Source organism: Triticum dicoccoides, chromosome 5B (assembly GCF_002162155.2).
Source record: "Triticum dicoccoides isolate Atlit2015 ecotype Zavitan chromosome 5B, WEW_v2.0, whole genome shotgun sequence".
Lineage (NCBI taxonomy): Eukaryota > Viridiplantae > Streptophyta > Magnoliopsida > Poales > Poaceae > Triticum > Triticum dicoccoides.
In genome coordinates this window covers 493,215,761-493,232,237 of record NC_041389.1, presented here as the reverse complement: position 1 = coordinate 493,232,237, position 16,477 = coordinate 493,215,761, and the positions used below count along the sequence as shown (strand labels likewise).

General features: G+C 44.7%; 1 pseudogene; it reads left to right on the top strand.

The window, feature by feature from the left end:
• LOC119309846 overlaps positions 1 to 16,241 on the top strand; it is a 34,412-nt pseudogene extending 18,171 nt beyond the window's left edge.
• The last annotated feature ends 236 nt before the right edge of the window (positions 16,242 to 16,477 follow it).

Genomic DNA, 16,477 nt, shown 5'->3' with positions numbered 1-16,477 from the left:
CAGGAAATATAAATTAAAGTTTTTCAAGCAAAAGCTTCAGTACTTATGCACGAAGGCATATTCCAGGCAGAAGTTTTAACTATCCTATTACAAGGCAGCATGGTGCTAAAACAAAATCATTGTTTTTGTGGAAGGATGTTGCAAATAGCTCTTCAAACCGGCTTCCGGTTCAAGCCTGCTCCTCATCCTCCGCCGCTTCAGCTTCCTCGTCTCTACCCATTGGCTGGAAATCAACAGTGGTCCAGTCGATTCCCATTAAAGCTTGGAAAACAGCCTCTTCATGGATCAGGGAAGACGGTTCAATATCAGGGGCGTAAGTGTGCTTACGGATTGGAGGAATCAGATTCTCCGCTTCAATAGTTGGGGCAGGCACTCGCTTGTTTTGATTATTATATTGCGCTTGATAATGCGTCAAATCTGCCTCTTCAGCTAGCTGGCAAGCCAGAGGGCGCACTGCACGGTTTATGGCCCTTAAATCTTCTTCGTTGAATTCAGAGCCATCTTCTTTCAGACTGGGATAGCCTTGAGCTGCTTCCACAGGATCAAAGTCGGGCACCCATGCCTTTGCCTGGATTAAGGCATTGATTGCTCCGGTTCGGGCAGCGGATTTTTTCAGCTCCTCAATCCGGGCTGGAAGCATTGACAACTTGCTAAGAGTGTCCTGGATTAAAGAGGGCGCCGGGTTGTTGTGAGAAGCTGTGGTGATGATCCGTTGGGCTCCGGTATACAATTGTTCCACCAAGGTGTAGGCAGATTTCAATTTCTTCCGCACATCATTTCCTAAGTGCCCAATACGTGTGCCTACAACAAGATTGGAATGGTCTCAAACCGGATGTACGATACAGCAGATTCAAATTTATCACAGAAGTTACAAGGAGCTTACCAAAGATTGCAGCAGTCATGGAGTGTATTTGCCGCTGCACGGCCGTTAGTTCATCCACCACCGGTTTAAGGGCCGCTTCAGCATTTTCCGCTCTTTTGGTTAAACCGGCCTTCTCAGTGGCCCAGTTAGCCCGCTCTTTCTTGAAGCCTTCTTTTAGCCGTTCAGTAGTGCTCAAAGCGCTGGTTAATTCTTGCTTGGCCTTATCTGTTTCAGCCTGCTGGGTCTTCAGGGCCTCCTGCAAATCGGCAATCTGGTCCTCCTTGATTTTCACCTCAGCCTGCATACAGATGGCATTTTAAGCTTTGCACAGGCGATCCAAGAAATGGAAGTATCAACCACATAACAAAGTTATATGCCTGATACTTGGGGGCTAATGCACCTTCAATTTTTTGTATATTGCTAGATTACAAAGTCCCAAGCTCAATACAAGTATTCAACTTGGCACTTGGGGGCTAATGGCTATTTGATCAAGTTATGTTCTAAGGACAACTTTTTATTTTTGAGCCCCGGTTTACTTATGCTAAGTTAGACCGGTCCTCCAGGGTTATGCCGACGAATTTCAAAAATGTTCAGGATCAAGTCCCGGTTTTGACCAAGGTCACAAACCGGCCCTTGGGGGCTACAAGGATGAATGCAATGGCAGAAAGGAAAGAAGGAATTTACCTCAAATTTATCTCTCATCATTTTGACCAGGCCAGCTTCACAGTCACGGCTAGTGTAAAGCCGGTTTAAATAGCCAGAATGAAGATCTTGAGCATTCAGAGCGGCATATGTCTCTAATTCAACATCCCATTTTTCTTTGTTCAAAGGGGAAGAATCCTCTTTGATGGTATGCCTGGTAAGGGTGGCAGGATTCCCGGGTTCAGAGCGGCCTACGCTGGTAATCACAACATCGTCATCTTTTGACTCGCCAGTTTGGGTTGGCGCGGCCGTTTTGTCAGCAGGAGTGTGGGATTTCTCAATCTGGACAGAGCTGGCAGGCGGATCAGCAGAGGCTGGAGTATGAATAAGACCTTCTTCAGGGATAACGTCATCTTGCAGAGGAGGATCATTGGGGATATCTTCACAAGTAAATACTTCATGATCCGGTGCTTGGTCATGTTCTGGGGCTACATCCTCTTCAGCCGCTTTATCCAGGCGGGCCTTCTTGCTTGGTTTCGGTTTAGCCCTAAAAGGAAAACAAAAATCAAGAAAAAGCATAAGCTATTATGCGGTATACTGGAAGCATATGTTCAGTTTAACTTACCCAGCAACTGTTTTCAAAGGTGGTAGCTGAGTGGCTGACGATTCACCAGATGATGAATGAGAAGTGACCTGATAATCGGAGTCGGATGGATTAAGAGGTTGACGGAAGAAACCCGCTTTACGATTTAAATCAATAAAAAGGTCGGAGACCTCGGAGCGGCATTTTCGAACCGGACTGTTTGGTAAACCGGCAGAGGTAACTACCTGGCCACTATGCCAGGTTGTGCGGCGAGCTTCGTGTTGCTGGGTCTTCATAAGAAATTGGGAATCCAGATAAGCAAGAGGATGAGAAAATTTAATTTTCCGGTTTGCCCGGTGAAATTTTGGCAAAGGCAGGATTTCTGAATCGGAAGAGAGAATGGTTACCTCAACGAAACCCGCATTGCTGGCTTCAGCGTCATCCTGACAAGCATTATCATCAATAAGGCGTGTAAAAAGCAAGCCAAGTGAATCAAGTTCTACCTCAAGATCCGGATTACCCACATCGTCATCAATGGCAGGGTCAGATGAAGCGGTGGTTTTTCTCTTATGAGCTGGTTTCTTGATAACCTTGGTCTTGGGCCGGGTTGGCCGTCCTGCCTTCTCCGTTTTGTCTTGAGGAAGTTTCTTACTCCAAAACGGATTATCACCCTGGATCAGCAGCAATTAAATGTTGAACATATAAAATAGTAACCGGTTCAATAATAGAGCAATTAAAATATTACCGCTGGCGGTTTGTTGGTGGTGCAGTAAGGAGGCAGACCGGTTTGAGCACAGAAGTGCTCTGGTTCATTCAGCATCTTTTTCACAGATTCTGTGACTTCGTCATCAGGGAGTTGGATTTTAGTGTGTCGGAGTGGGTCATCGACACTATCAGTATACTTGCACATCAAATTTGGGCGCCGGCTTAGAGGCAAAATGCTCCATGATATCCAGCAGCGTGCAAGGTCTATTCCTGTTAAACCATTGGCCATGAAGGCCCGGAGCTTGGACAGTTGAGGAGCATATTTAATTCTCTCCTTGGTGCTTAGCCTTTGTGGAAAAGGGTGAGTGTTGCTGAGCCGTTCCGGACGGAAGCCAGGCAAGGGATTTTCATTGTCAGGAGAGGTATCCTTGCAATAAAACCAAGTTGCATTCCATTCCTTGGGGTGAGTATGGAGTTTGACGTGGGGATAGGTGATTTCTTTCCTTTTCTGAATGGCCATACCGCCCAGTTCGGTATTAGGGCTGTCAGTGAATTCAGTACGACGGTTCAGATGAAAGAGATCTCTAAATAACTCGACTGAAGGCTCCTCTTGAAGGTATGCCTCAGAAAGTACTTGAAAGTGACATAGATTGGTGACGGAGTTGGGGCCAATATCCTGTGGACGGAGTTGAAAGTTGGCTAACACATCCCGATAAAATTTAGAGCCGGGCGGTTTGAAGCCCCGGGCCATATGATCTGCGAAGACCACGACCTCTCCTTCCTGGGGCGTAGGAGGACATTCATCTCCAGGAACCCTCCAGTGAATCGTATCTTTGCTATCCAAAGCGCCGATCAGGACTAGATCGTTCAGCTGTGATTCTGTGACACGGGAGGGAACCCAGTTGCATTCGTACACTTGTTTGGCCATGACGAGATCTACAGGAAATAAGTGATCCGGTTTAAGGACATGCCGGATAACAAGGTGTTGATCTAATTACGGTAAACCGGAGGCAGTACCCATAAACCGGTCTTCTACAACGCGGCATCAGATGGATTCTGGCGGCTCAACCAGGGGACTAATGACATATATACCGGTTTAGCAATTTTTTCTCTATGGTGAAGTTAAACCGCCCTAGCCTAAGCATCGGAAGCAATTGAAACTATGGATAACTAGTTATGCAGAAACAAATTTCACAAAATCATGTTACAGCCGCGGATCTACAGCAAGCTCACAAAAACAGGAAATATTTCGAAGACTAAGGCGGAAACAGAAGTGAACCATTGAGCGGATATGTGCGGGAGATCTATGCGTTTGGATGAGAAATATCAGGCGGATGTTAAAGGGATCGCTACTAAGCACAGCAAGAACTCACAGATGCATTCAAGGTCAGAGAACAGCTATGAACGCGCAATGAACATAGCAAGAACATGGAACCCTAAGAACAGATCTAGGTTAAGAAGGAGAGAGGACTTACCGGGAACAGAGAAGATGCGGAAAGACGCCGCAACACTCTGGTACGTTCAGGTTGATGCAGCGGCCCGAGACGAGGCAGAGGTCGACGGCGGTGGCGGAGCTCCAAAGCCGGCGACGTGAGGAAGAAGAAGAAGAAGCGACAAAGGGGAAGAGAAAGGAAATGACCCTTCGGTCTTATTTGTAAGGCAACCGCGCTAGGTCAAACGCGTGAATCCAGGAGCTGTCATTAAGAGGGCGTTATGAACTTCATAATGACGTCATGCCGGTTTACAGTAACCAAAACTGATGACGTCATGCCGGTTTACAGCAACTTGGAGATTTGCCAATTAACAGAAGATATCCAAGACGCAAGATGGTGTGAAGGATTGACATGAACCAGTTCAAATCAATCTGGGGCCTAATGTTGGGGATATTACCACTAGGCGTAAACCGGCCTACTTGGGCCGGGTTAACTTCATTAGTGGCGTAAACAGATGAAAGCCCAAGGCCTATAGTCGGTTAGAGCATGTAGCCGCAAACCGGCTTGATGTATGACTTGTATTGTAAGTAAGGAATAGGGAGATACCAACCGGAATACGAGTATGAACCGGTTAGGACTCTATGGACCGACGGGCGTCACCCGTGTATATAAGGGGACGACCCGGTGGCGGTTCAGGACAGAGACAACCACAACTCGAGCCTAGGCGAAGCTTGTTTGCTCCCTAGCCATCGAGATCATATCAATTCCATCACAACTAGACGTAGGCTTTTACCTTCATCGAAGGGGCCGAACTAGTATAAAACCCTCGTGTCTTTGTGTCCGTTTTAACCCCTTCAAGTAAACTCGTAGCGATGGCTCCACGACTAAGTCCTTTCGCTAGGACATCTGCCGTGACAAATCCATGACAGTGCCGTTGTCACTTTTGATTGTCAAGATCTTTGCATTATGTTGACGTTGAGCTTCATTTGCAAAGTTGATGACGGTTTGTTGAGTCTCACTCTTCCTCTTGAAGAAGTATACCCAAGTGTATCTTGAATAATCATCCACAATCACCAAGCAATACTTTCTACCCCCAAGACTATCAAAGGATGGAGGCCCGAAGAGGTCCATGTGCAGGAGCTCCAAGGGTCTCTTCGAGTAGATGATAGTCGTGGGAGGGTGAGCCGTCTCATGAAGCTTTCCTTCAATACAGGCACTGCAAGCACGATCTTTGGCAAAACTAACATTTGTTAGTCCACGAACATGGTCCCCCTTGAGAATACTTTGCAAAGATCTCATATTGACGTGGGCTAAACGGCGATGCCAAAGCCATCCCACGTCAACTTTAGCCATTAGGCATGTTGCGGTCTTAGTGGGTCGCTCCGAAAAGTTAATCACATAGAGACCGTTCTCGACATGCCCAACAAAGGCAAGGCTACTTTAAGAGTCTTGCTCCACAAGAGGGCCACAGTATCAATGTCAAAGAAAGTAGCAAAACCCATGAGTGCAAGTTGACGAACAGAAAGCAAATTGTATGCAAGGGACTCAACAAGCATGACTTTCTCGATCGTTAGATCATGAGAAATGACAACCTTGCCGAGACCCAATACCTTAGAATGTGATGCATCACCCCACTCGACATTGGTGGGCATAGATGGAATCTTTTGCACGTCCACCACCATGTCCTTGCTCCCGGTCATATGATTTGTTGCTCCACTATCGAGCAACCATGATCCCCCACCGGAAGCAAACACCTCCAAGAGATCAATGCTTGGTTTTAGGTACCCATTTAGTAATGGGTCCTTTGATGTTAGTAACAAGGGTCTTGGGAACCCAAATAGACCATTCAATGTACTCATAAGGAGAACCAACAAATTTAGCATAAACATGTCCATCACTAGCACGGCACAACACATATGACGGGTTAAAGTCACCGGCTTTGTTGGAGGAAATGCTTTTTCCCTTTTGAGCGTCAACTCCCTTCACTTTTTCCTTCTTCTCCTTAGGAGCACCCTCTCCCTCTTTTACAAAAGTTTGCTTGAGAGGAGGAGGACGTTTGGTCTTGTCGTTCTTCTTCTTCTTGCTCTTGGACTTGGGTGCAAATCCAATTGCTTCCTTGGCCACAACTTCCTTTTCATTGCTCAAGAGGTCGTTGAGGTTCTTCTCACCTTGAATGCATGTTACAAGACCTTTCTCAAGTTGATCCTTCAACTTGGCATTCTCCTCCACAAGATGCACATGCTCACAACACGGGTTAGTAGCACATGCATTATCAATTAATACCATATGAGGAAAGGTGGCCTTTTCCTTGGTTAGCTTAACTTGGAGTTGAGCATGAGACTCCTTGAGGTTAGCGTGAGCACCCTTCAAGACCTTGTGGGCCTTGTCAAGTATCTCAAACTCCTCTTTGAGTCTAGCATGATCAACCCCAAGTTTAGCCTTCTCGGAAGTTAGCACACGAGACACGACAAGAGCATGATCAAGATCTTTCTTTAACTTAGCATGGTCATCATTGTGTGACTCCTCAAAAGTCAAACGATGCACACACTCTTCCTCAAGAGCATTAGAGAGATCCAATATCTCATTGGCATAGTCACGACTATGACTTTCCATCTTAGAGATGGTTTCTTCGTGAGCCTCGATCATGTCATTGGCCTCACCAAGTTGTTCCAAGAGAGCAACAAAATGCTTCTTGGACTTGCCCTTGAGCTTACTCATAAAAGACTCAAACTCATTCACTTCTTCATTAGACCCCTCATGTTCATCAATGCAATCCTCCATGGAGGAATTAGTAATGATGGTGGTTTTAATGTTGGGGGTTACCTTGTTTGAAGCTTTAGCCATGAGGCATTTGGCGGTGATGTTCTCATTGGGTGAATCAAAGAGAGACACCCGAGGAGTAGTAGCAATGGCAACGGATGCCATTGCCATTGCTTCTTCATTTTCATCATCATCGTCATCCTCTTGGTATTCTTCTTGAACCACCAACCCACGAGTGGGAGTCTTCTTGGCGAAGTTGTTCTTGTTGGGGAAGGACTTGGCTTTGTCTTTTCGGATGAACTTGCCACCATTGTCTTCCCACTTCTCGTAAGGACAATCCGCAACGAAATGGCTCACATTGCCACAGTTGAAGCAAGTTCTAACTCGTTGCTTGCCCTTGACGCCACTTGAGTTGTTCTTGTTGAAGTTGGGTCTTGAATTCTTCTTGCTCCAAAATTGTCTTGAAGCAAGGGCCATGTGCTCATGGTAATCAAATTTGGTGTCTTCGGGGTTGCTCTCCTCATCTTCCACTTCTTCCTCTTCTTCCATAATAACCTTGGCCTTCAAAGCAAGGTTGGGCTTCTTTGCCCTTTGAGAACGGAGCTCCGCATTGTCGGCGGTCTTGTCCAAGATGCTCATTGCAACGAACTCATCCAACACTTCACTTGAGGTCATGGAGTGGAAGTCCGGTCTTTGACGAATGACGGAGGACATGGCCTTGTTGTAGGGCATCATGGCCTTGAGGAACTTGCGTTTGATCCAATTGTCATCCGTGTCCTTGCTTCCATGATCTCGGAGTGCGACCGCGAGTTTGGTCACTCTTCGAAAGAGCTCACGAGGTTCTTCATCCTCTTTCATTGCAAACTCATCGGTTTCATCTTGCACCACTTCATAGTTGGAGCGTTGAATACTAGCACTTCCTCGATAGAGAGACTCAACACATTTCCATGCTTCTTTAGCCATGACATGGGGTCGAAGATGAGGGAGATCTTCGGGAAGGATTGCATCTTGTATGATGAAGAGAGCACTCTCATTGAATTGATTGTCCACTTCTTCTCGAGGGGTGAAGTTGCTTGGGTCATGAGGATAGAAACCTTCTTCAATGATTCTCCAAAGGTTAGTATTCACATGTTTTAAATGACGCTTGAAGCGATAAACCCAAGAAGCAAAATCTTCATTTTTCACATATTTAGGAGGAGGACCGGCATGATTCAAATGAGTGGAGGGGATCGGTCCTCCATAAATTGGAGGTTCCACATGGGCAAAGATGCCGGTGCCATTTCTACCACTAGTAGAAGGACTCTTTTCATTGTTAGCTTCCCCCTTGTCGGAGGTAGCATCCGTCACCTTGTTAGTGGGATCACCCACTTTCATCGGCGAGTTAGATAGTTTAAGTCCTTCTAGAAATTCAGTAAACATGCTTTTAACCTCGGTCGTCATGGAGGTTTTCAATGTGTCTAAAGCCACATTGAATTCCTCACGTGAGACCGAGGTTCCCCCTTCGGCCGAAGACGAGATGGGATTCACACCGGAGTGTTCCTCCGCACCGTCGTTGGTGTCAACCATACTCTTCGGACGACAAAGTCCTTAATAAAGAGACGAGGCTCTGATACCAATTGAAAGGATCAATATGGTTGACTAGAGGGGGGGTGAATAGGCAACTAACAATTTTTAGACTTTTCTTTAACAAATTAAACCTTGCAATGAAATAGGTTGTCTAGATGTGCAACTACGTGAACAACCTATATGATGCAAAGACAACAAGCACACTAGCAAGAAATAGATACAACACAAGTAAGCTTGCAAAAGTAAAGGCACAAGATAACCAAGAGTGGAGCCGGTGGAGACGAGGATGTGTTACCGAAGTTCCTTACTTTTAAGGGGAAGTACGTCTCCGTTAGAGCGGTGTGGAGGCACAATGCTCCCCAAGAAGCCACTACGGCCACCGTAATCTCCTCACGCCCTCACACAATGCGAGATGCCGTGATTCCACTTGAAGGCGGCGACCGAACCTTTACAAACAAGATTGGGGCTATCTCCACAACACTTGGAGGCTCCCAACAACACCACGAAGCTTCACCACAATGGAGTATGGCTTCGAGGTGACCTCAACCGTCTAGGGTGCTCAACACCCAAGAGTAACAAGATCCGCTAGGGATAAGTGGGGGGGAATCAAATTTCTCTTGGTGGAAGTGTAGATCTGGGCCTTCTCAACCAATCCCGAGCAAATCAACAAGTTTGATTGGCTAGGGAGAGAGATCGAGCGAAAATGGATCTTCGAGCAATAATGGAGCTTTTGGGGGAAAGAGGTAAGTCAACTTGGAGGAAGAAGACACCTTTATATAGTGGGGGAACCAATCCAACTGTTACCCCACTGAATAGCCACGCATAGAGCGGTACTACCGCTTGGGCAGGGCGGTACTACCGCTCTCACCCAGCGGTACTGCCGTGCTGGTGAGGAGGTCAGAGACCCAGCCCCAGAGCGGTACTACCGTGGGAGTAGGCGCGGTACTACCGCTTGAAGTGGTACTACCGCCCCTACTACCGCACTTAGTACCGTAAAACCCGACACGAAAAACATCGGTCGAGAATCGAAGTGGTACTAGCGCGGAACTGCTGTGGTACTACAGCCGAAGACCTCAAGCGGTACTACCGCTCGGGGAGCGGTACTACCGCCGCGGGAGCGGTACTACCGCTTGAGTGCTTCGGCGGTACTACCGCTGAAGACCACGGTACTACCGCTGGGGTAGGTCAGGGCAGGGACAAGGAAGGAAAGGCTGCTCCATCGAAGCGGGAAGGAAGACATTGGGTGTGAAACGGATGTGTACGTGTTGATCCCACCCTAGCCTTACCAAAGCGGATCCCCTCTTGATAGTACGGTGACTCCTATGAAACTAGTCCACCAACAGAGAGACGAAGGAGCTACACCGTCTTGAATGACACACCGAGGGGAGGAAATCGTCTCGTGCCAATGGATGAATCTCTGAAAGAACTTAACGCACATGATTAGTCCGCAAAAGCATTGTCATCAATCACCAAAACATCTTGGGGATAAATATGCCCTTACACCTTGGTTATGCAATGCAGTATCTAGGCAAAAGTAGATTGGGGACCATGATGATCTATCTGATGTTAGCTGCAGGGCAGTTGTGTTATGGGTAAATCGGTTCACGTGCTGATCTAGGTTCTAGGGTATAGATCAGTGCATGCCCGTCTTTCTCTGTTACCGTTGATCCGTGCTTGGTATGGAAATGTTGCTCTCCAATCTCCCGAGGGCGATTCCATGACTAGCTTGTGGTTGTGGGTAATTTAGTGCAACTTTTGCTGCTCATATCTGGAGTATGATGTGAATTGGGTGATTTTGTGCAGTCCTTTAGCTTGTTGTAGACTTGTAGATATATGTAGCGAAAGTAAGTAGGGTTTGGTATGTGATTTTTGTAGCTTTTATTATGATACATCCTTTAAACATTTGCTTTGCCATACTTATTATTAGTACCCGTAGCGGGAACGGTTGCCAATCTCTGTTGGACACACTCGGATGGCGATTTGGATGTTTGCATCAGATATCTATATTTATTTTAGTTCTGCTTGCTCTTACTAAAATAGAAAATATAGTTGTGCCCATTTCCATTATAGTACCCCCGAATAAAATGGTAAATACTACAGTTATCATATACAATCTCTCAGGAGTGAATGCCACAAGCGCATTTTTGTTAATATCCCCTGCTTCCTGGTGTATTTGTTTCTTGGTAAAAGTGAACTTCCAATGAATATTTTTGTGCTGGAGCAGGCTGCAAGGTCTGTATTTGGCTGTGCACATTTAATTATAGTATCTGGTAAAGATACCCTGTTCAAGGACAGGGAGGTTGTGTAAACTTTGTGAAATCTTGTCCTATTGATGACTTTGCAAACTTATCAGGAGGCGGTGTTAAGAAATCTAGACATTTTGTGAACTACTCCCTCCCTTCCAAAATAGATGACTCAACTTTATATTAAAGTTAGTACAAAGTTGAGTCATCTATTTTGGAACGGAGGGAGTATATAGGAAAACATTTATAGGTTAGAAACAGTATGTTCTACTTCTGCAAATTATCTAGATAAGTGATGAAGTTTAGTTAGTATATTTTTTTCTGTCACTTCTTTATCTACCAAAAGTGCGAACCCATGGTATGAGCCACTAATGCAAGCATCATCATTCTTCTCTTAGTGAAACATCAACTTTCCAAGGACAATATCCCAAACTGGACAGTTGATACATGGAACTATTTTACTTTAAAGTTTAAGGTTTGGCTGCAAATCTGGGATGCAGGAGGTGAAAATTCATTGTCTAATACGTTTCTCAGTTTTCCTCTTTCAGAAGCAAGATATTTTTCAAGATCTTGCTCCACTGTTGTGGCACTCCTTTGGCACTGTTGCTGCACTGCTCCAGGTAGGTTACAATTATTGCATGGTTCTAAATTCAGTTGCAATGGCAAGAGTAAATATGTACTTCTGCAGTTCTGGTTATTTAAGTTAGGGTGCTCATGCATGTGTATTGTTTCTTTCAATATGAAATTTGTTGATGGTTCTGCGCATTTTCCTTATTCAGTTTGTGTTGCTGTTTTGAAATGTATGCAGGAGATTGTGTCAATCTACCCTTCACTTTCACCTCCTACTTTGTCGCCAGTTGCATGAAACCGTGTCTGCAATGCACTTGCACTTCTTCAGGTATGCTTTTACATGAGAAAGAAAGGAAACCCTCACTCCTGGTGGGCCTTGTGGTGGATTGAGAATACTGCTGCTTTCATATCATGCTTGCTTGCCATCTGCCCCTCAATTTCATTTTACTTCTTCTTTTATTTGCAGTGTGTTGCTTCACACCCTGAGACCAGGATCCCGTTCTTGAATGGTACTGAGCGCTACTGTTTCTGTGCCAAGTCTTAAATATTTCCATTGTTTATAATTAAAAAAGCTTTCCTCATTTTGGTGACTTTACAGAATAAGTAAATCTTAACTACAGTGGTTAATAATTAAGTCTTCTTCCTTTTCCTTTGCAGCTCACATCCCACTGTACCTGTACCCGTTCCTTAATACTACCAGCAAGACCAGACCTTTTGAGTACTTGAGGCTTACCAGCTTGGGTGTTATTGGTGCTCTTGTGAAGGTAATTTAAAACTAGATACTTATGCAAACTAGGAATGGATGGTCCATGTAGATTTTTCTTTAAATGGTGAGAGGGTTGAGTCAGAGGGGAAAACAGTCATGGGGATTGGTTGTATTCTTTTTTTTGTAGACTATCTTTTTCTTTTGGTATTCTCATTCCAGTAATCCAGTCATTTTAATCAAATGGACTGGTTGGGATTGGATCCCAGGAATCCCAACCGGAACTATTATTTTTTTAACCAAATAAGCTAATGATTTGTTAGAAATTATATTGTTTCTTCTTTTCGATATCCGATTCGCATACCATAAGAGTATTTTTGTTGCTTTGTTTTTGATATATGCAGGTTGATTATTCTGAAGTTATTGGGATTTTGCTTCAAACTGAAATAATCCTTCTGTGTCTGCGTACTATGGAGATGGGCAGTGAACTTTCCATAACAGTATGAACTCAACCCCTTCTATAAATCTAAGTCTATATGCTTTCTAGCCTTTGAAAATGCATCGGCAATGGTAAATTATAATCTTATGTGAAATTTGCATGGTGCAACACTGAAATCATGCTGCAATCTAATTTGGTTATGGTATGAATTGCTGTGATTATCTGTGGTAGCTGCCTTCTGTAGGTTGCTTTCTTCATCCTTTTCATCTTATCTTACTGGAATATTTTATCTTTTATCAATTATATAAATTTGTATTATTTAAATTACCCTGTTGGTAGCTAATAAATAACAATGTGGATGACATGAAGAAACTCAAAACTGGTTGTCGAGCCATGATGTACTTAAAGCTTCCATAGATAGCTTTTTACTAGATTGTTGGGATCTCTTTACTGGCTGGCCCGCGTCGGTTTAAGCAAGGGACAGAGGAAGAGGGGGAGAGGCGGCATCATGCAGCAAGGGAGACAGGACGAGGGAGAGATGCGGCATGAGGAACTGTGCACCATACAAAAGCTTTAGTAGGAGAATAGGAAGATGGGCATGTGATTTAATGGGCTAGGCCAGCCCATCTAGCTTATTACTTCACGCTACAGTACAAACGCCTAATTGCGCCTACTTTCGTCTAATCACGTCTAAGCTATAAAAGCGCAAGTAGGTGGCCAAATGCATAATTAACGCCTAGCACCTTTTTGAACTTTGATTCACATTACCTTTGAATTTAAATGTTTGAGTACTCCAAACATGTTTGTATCAACAAATGTTTGATATAGTATGTAGTGCTATCATCTCATGGTTTCTTTTTACTGCTGTAGGACCTTGAGAAGAGGTGTCTAGAGGGGGGTGATTAGACACTAAGAGCCAAAGTTGCAGTTTTTAAGTTTTTTTAAAGTTTGAGTGGAGTTTAGGCACAAGTTTAACATTCACAACATATAGCAAGCAAGCATGCGAAGAGTATATGAGCAGTGGAAAATAAAGCATGCAACTTGCAAGAATGTAAAGGGAAGGGATTGGAGGATTCAAATGCAATTGGAGACACGGATGTTTTGGCATGGTTCCGATAGGTGGTGCTATCGTACATCCACGTTGATGGAGACTTCAAACCACGAAGGGTAACGGTTGTGCGAGTCCACGGAGGGCTCCACCCACGAAGGGTCCACGAAGAAGCAACCTTGTCTATCCCACCATGGCCGTCGCCCACGAAAGACTTGCCTCACTAGCGGTAGATCTTCACGAAGTAGGCGATCTCCTTGCCCTTACAAACTCCTTGGTTCAACTTCACAATCTTGTCGGAGGCTCCCAAGTGACACCTAGCCAATCTAGGAGACACCACTCTCCAAGAAGTAACAAATTGTGCGTTGATGATGAACTCCTTGCTCTTGTGCTTCAAATGATAGTCTCCCCAACACTCAACTCTCTCCCATAGGATTTGGATCTGGTGGAAAGAGGGTTTGAGTGGAAAGCAACTCGGGGAAGACTAGAGATCAAGATTCATATGGTAGGAATGGAATATCTTGGCCTCAACACATGAGTAGGTAGTTCTCTCTCAGAAATAGGATGCTGGAAGTGTAGGTTCAGTCTGATGGCTCTCTCCACGAATGAAGAGGAGGTGGAGGGGTATATATAGCCTCCACACAAAATCTAACCGTTACACACAATTTACCAAACTCGGTGGGACCGAATTGTTAAACTCGGTCAGACTGATTTAGCAAATAATGTGACCGTTAGGGTTTTCAGTGGGACCGAAATGCAACTCGGTAGGACCGATTTGGTTAGGGTTAGGGCATAACGTAATCTCGGTAAGACCGATTACACAAACTCGGTGGGACCGATTCTGGTAATAAGCTTTCCAGAGAGTTGGTCAGGCAAACTCGGTTGGACCGATTATCAAACTCAGTGGGACCGATTTTGATAATAAGTCAACCAGAAAATTTGCATTGTAATCTCGGTAGTACCGATTGCTCAATCGATGAGACCGATTTTGATAATGGACATACACAGAGAGATTACAATCCCATCTCGGTGAGACCGAGATCCCTATCGGTGAGATCGATTTGCCTAGGGTTTGTGGCAGTGGCTAAGACATCCAAACTCGATGGCGCCGGATAGGAAGAATCAGTGGGGCCGAGTTTGACTTTGGGTTTAGGACATATGTGTGGAAGTGGGAAAGTAGTTGAGGGTATTTGGAGCATATCACTAAGCACTTTGAAGCAAGAGGCTCATTAAGCAACACCTCATCCCTCCTTGATAGTATTGGCTTTTCCTATAGACTCAATGTGACCTTGGATCACTAAAATATAAAATGAAGAGTCTTGAGCTTGAAGCTTGAGTCAATCCTTTGTCCTTAGCATCTTAAAGGAGTTCCCACATCCTTTAGTCCATGCCACTCCATTGTTGAACTTATCTGAAACATACTAGATAAAAGTGTTAGTCCAACAAGAGATATGTTGACATTAATTACCAAAACCACCTAGGGAGCACTTGTGCTTTCAACTGCCATGAATGTATTTTGAGTACGTCAACTAAATTTTAATTCAGTTCACAATGCACACAATTTTGGTGACTCTTGCGTGCTCAAGCTTTGCGTCGTTTTGACGTGTGCCCATTTGTTCATGGATTCATGTTGGTTCGTGCGGTGGAGGCGTTTTGGCGATGGACCACGGCCTTGCGGTTCCTGGAGCCTGGGGAGGCCGTGCGAGGAAACTAGGGCGGCAAGGTGCCGCCCCTTGCTGCTGCTCCCCCACGCTAGGAGCTCTCCTGGAGCTCCCCCATGCCTTGAGCTCGCTAGGAGGAGCAGAGGCCTACGCGCTCCCTGTGGCAATGCCTGGGGTGGTCTGCAAGGAGGAGCAGAGGCTTGGATCTGCGGGGAGGAGCAGAGGCCTGGAGCCGGCGGCGAGCTGTGGAGGTGACGACGCGAGGGAGGGGATCGGGAGGGAAAGGGAGGAGCGGATAGCCAACTTTTGAATTGTATAAGGATGTAACTGAAAATTGTGTTTAGTTCAAAATTTATGTCCCTTGCGACATATATTTCGGGACGGAGGGAGTACTATTGACATAGATACACTTTATTTATCATGGATTTTTTATATCATATTATCAAGTGAAAATGATCTATGTATGCACTTCTTATGGTCATGTGACTCGTGTACAGTTCAGAACCACTGATATTCATCAAACACATAATTTAAATAGAGCTTGTGAAAAAATTGCCCATAGAAATAATGACTTTGGATTGGTAGTGTCAAAAGGATGCAGAACATTTGTAACATTTCTTCTCATATTCACGAGACTTTCACTCTGTTGTTGCTTTAGTCATGTTTAATTTCATTACATATGTGTGCATGTATCAGTTTTCATATTTAAAGTGATATATTTGAGAATTATGAGAAATTTTGCCAAATTTGATGGGCACAAAATAGAGGCATCTGGAAGCAGGACAAACGCATCTGATATTTTGTTGGTCATTTTTGGCGTCGCATCTCAATTGGAATGGAACTCATGGAGGCAATTGAACCAAGCTATCTGTTGTATGCCTAATTATGGTTTTGTAGTTTTATCGGCTCCATTGCCACTGTTGGCTTTTGCTCTCTTATGTTCCTTCTCATATTATTGAACTTAATGTTAGTTAATTAGCTTTTGTAATCATATGACAATGCTGAATTGGATGTTGCCTTGCTTCTGGGAAGGGTTAGTTTTTATGATCTCATGACCATGTTGGACTCGATGATGTTACTCTTTTGGTACAGAGTGCATGTTTCTTCTTACCCCCGAACACGATAATGGTTGTCCTATTACATATGTTGAACTCTCCTTCATACAAATGCATTATGCCGTTTGATCTTCGACCGCTTGACCATATCGTTGGGACCGGCACCCTCGCGCCAAGGCGCGTTGCCGATCCTGTATATGAGCATTG